Genomic DNA, 4,007 nt, shown 5'->3' with positions numbered 1-4,007 from the left:
GGAACCAACTAGGGCAGGATGCATCCTGTGGCCACGGAACATAGCAAAGCTATCTATACTGTAAAGGGATGGTCACACCCCGGACTCAGTCCTTCTTAGGAGAGGTTCAAGACGCTCCTCATGGTGAAGAATAATGCTCTGTCTAGTCAGAGGCTAGACGGAAGGATATGGTGCTCTTCCTTCAAGGAGAGACTTTGACATTACTATCTTCCAATGGTTCTGTGGTAATAAATACAAGGAAAATATCATCATCCTGAAGATAAAAATTAATGCACAAGGGGTACATAGTAGAGATTACATTCATATCAAGGACTCCTGCAACCCTGTCCGCCAGGCCAATAACATATCCCACAGACCAGTTCACCTCCATGTTACTTTACAGCACTTGGGTGTTTGCTGTGTGCTCAATTAAAATCCTACTCTGGTGGGAAAAACCAGATTTCCAAATGGTGACTTTATTGATTCAATAAAATTTAAGAAATTCTGCTTATGGAAAAACTCATTAACCAAAACTAATAAATAACAGTTTACCCTGCAGTCTGGTTCCTCTTTATTTGACAGAATTAAAAATCACTCTGGAACAACTTAGTTCATTTTTCACTTGTTAATTGAGCTTAATAGTTTAGTAATTCCCTTTCTGTTCTAAGCTTGTGAACTTTTCATTCATTCTGGCAGCACTTGCCTTCTCTCGCTCTTAACTTTACAAAGCATATACTTATAAAGAAGTTTAACAGAAGTGAAGAACATGGAGGAAGGGGGAAGAAATGAGAAGCTTTTAGTTAGGCTGATGCAACGACTCAAGGCTTAACCTAGCCGTTGAGGACAGGGTCAAGTTGCACTGCACTGTTAGAAAGATTCTTCAGCATAGCCTCAAGTGCCACGTCCATGTGAGGGACAATTTTATTATCGAATACATGTCACAGCAAATTTCTACTTCTCTTCAACCTCTTCTATAAGAAATTGCAAAAAGCCAAAACTGTGCATGTACTAGACAAAACCTTTCAGTCAATTTCACCCTCTGGCACCAAAATTTTTCCTTTGGAAGACTACTACTGTACAAACCTTTGTTTGTTTATTCTTACCAGACCACATTATGTCAGCTTTTTTTAAAGCAAGAATTTGTTAAAAGTAGCTTTCACTGAATGTAAATGTGTTAGGACTTTTAGGATAAAGTGCAAAGCTTGAGGGACAATACCAGAGTTTGTCAAGATACATTTGTCACTCTTCAGTTTTCCCTTCAACCTCTGGATAGATGTCCCAGCTGCACCTGTTCTATCCATATAGGTCATACCATAGTCATCTTAGATTCTCTGGACCAACCACTGACCACTATATTGTAAACAACCAGTCCATCCTTATTGCATACATCTTAAAAGCTAGTAGTTGAGGTGAGTCAGGCTGAGTTGTAGAACCTTTGAGATATATCAAGTGGTTTCGTTTTATATCACTCTATGATCTTTTTTTGACGATATTGAATTGATTATCCATTGAAAAGAGAATTAGAGAAAAAGGATTTTTTAGGCAGCAGGAACATTCAAAGTAGTTCAATGTATACAGATAAAAATAAATAATTGTTTTATCTTTGCATACAAATTGAGTACTACTAGAAAGAAAAAAATAAAAAGCCTGGGCTTAATTAGGTAATGCCAGGTTACTTTCCAAAGTGGTTGTATCAACTTATGCTTCTACCAGCATTGTGTATGTGTTCCCATTGTTCTACACTCTTGCCAGTGTAGGTCTGAAATAATTCATCACTTTAAACGTGCAAAATCTCTTGAAATATGCAAAAGCTATGGGTGTTTTAATTTCTGTAGTACGTTATTAAAATTAAGTCAAAGGGAAAATTGGTGAAGTGGTCTGGGTTCAGTCCTCAGCTCACTTTTCTTCTCTATCCTCACGCTCAGAGTTGACCCACCAATGGTTTTAACCATCATTAGTGAGCTCCAAAATTATATCACCAGTCCTGACCTCGCCCCTGCTTCTCACTCAATTGCATGCTTGATATCTCCTTTTGTATATTTAACGTGCGTCTCAAATTTACCCTTCCCATTTTTCTAACGGGACCAACTGAAATTAAGAAAAGAAACTGACAACTATGAATGGTCAGATTGGCTCATGTCGGCTCACATCAAAAACCCTCACTCAATATATGAAGAACTCAATTCCTTATCTTTTAAAAAAGGGATTCACTCCTTGCACCACTGCTACTGAGAAGTTTTACTCTTCAACCTTTTTGATCTAAGTATCAAGTGGATCAATTTTAGGGCCTTTTTTTTGCATAATTTCCTTATAGTTGTGAATCTACTTACTATATAATTTGGCATCTTGAATTTTTACTTATTTTTATAGTAGACACCTGACATTATCAAAAATTCTCCTGAAAACACTATTATAAATGCCTCTATAGTATACCATCATATATATAAACCATAATTTACTTCTTTACTTCTCTACTGTTGGGCACTTATATTGTTCCTATATAGGAACTTATTGAACACTTATTATGTAATAGGCCCTGTCATAATTGCTTAATAATATTATTTAATAGTTTATTATTTCCTAGATGTTTCGATTTCTAAAAAATGTCTCCAATATCCTTAAATATCTGATTGGCTATTGGTTTGAAATAGATACAATTTATCATGCTATGGAAAGTAACTTATATTCCTTTTTTTAAAATAAAATTTTATAGAAAAGTTCTAAAGATAGTACAGAGAATTCCCATATACCCTTCACCCAGTTTCCCCTAATTTGACAATTCACATAATCATGGTGCATTTGTCAAAACTAAGAAATTCACATTGGTATAATTTATTAAATAAACTCCAGATTTAATTCAGATTTCTCCAGTTTTCCCACTAATTTTTTTTTGTTCTGTTCCAGGATCCCATCCATGGTACCATATTGCACTTAGTTCTCATGTCTCCTTAGTTTCCTGTAGTCTGTGACAGTGTCTCAGTTTTCCTTTTTTTTTGATGACCTTGACAACATTGAAGAGACTTGGTATTTTGTAAAATGCCCCTCAATTTGAGGTTGCCAGATGTTTTTCTCCTGGTTAGATTGGGGTTATGGGGTTAGGGGAAGAATGTCACAGAGAAGCACTCTTCTTATCACACCACATAAGTGAATACATGATCTCAGCCTCACTTATCACTGGTGGTGTTAACCTTGATTAAGACAGTGTTTGCCAGGTTTCTCCACTGCAAAATTACTAATTTTTCCCCTTCCATACTCTATTCACTAAGTCAGTCATGAAGACTGGCCTACACTCAGGTGGGGAGAGAAGAACTAAACCACCTCCTGGAGGAGGTCCCTACATATATTATTTAGAATTCTTCTGTAAGGAAGATTGGTCTCATCTCCTTCACTTACTGATTTATTGAAACATTGGTTTATATTAGTATGGACTCACAGATGTTTATTGTATATTTTGGGTTATAATCCAATTCTATGTTATTTATTTTATTGCTCAAATTATTCCAGCTTTGGCCAGTTGGCCCCTTCAGTTGGCTTCTGTGTCCCTTTGACACGTCCCATTGCTTGTTGTTGTTGTTGTTCTGTTTTGTTCTGCTCCCTTTATTTCTTCGAGCACTTCATTACTTTTTGGCAAGATTCTCCAATCTCTCCTTGGACTTTCCCTACCCAGCCCCAGAAACAGCCATTTCTCAAAAGAGCCTTGGTTCCTTTTACTGGAAAATGGTATTTAGAAACCAAGATCTGGGCACTGGATATTGTATTCCTTTTTGCTTTTAAAGTATTTTGTTTTACTTCTTTTGTGTGTGGTAATATAGATGTAACATAAAATTTACGATCTTAACCATTGTTTTGTGTATAGTTCATTAGCATTAGTACATTTACATTGTTGTGCCACCATCACCCCCATCCATCCACAGAACTCTATTCATCTTGCAAAAATGAAACTGTACCCATTAAACAATAACTTCTCATTATCCTCTCTCCCCAACACCTGGCAACCAACACTCTAACTTCTGTCTCTATGAATTTGA

This window comes from Diceros bicornis, chromosome 9 (genome assembly GCF_020826845.1).
Source record: "Diceros bicornis minor isolate mBicDic1 chromosome 9, mDicBic1.mat.cur, whole genome shotgun sequence".
In the NCBI taxonomy this organism is placed as follows: Eukaryota; Metazoa; Chordata; class Mammalia; order Perissodactyla; family Rhinocerotidae; genus Diceros; species Diceros bicornis.
Note: the sequence above shows the minus strand (reverse complement) of the source record.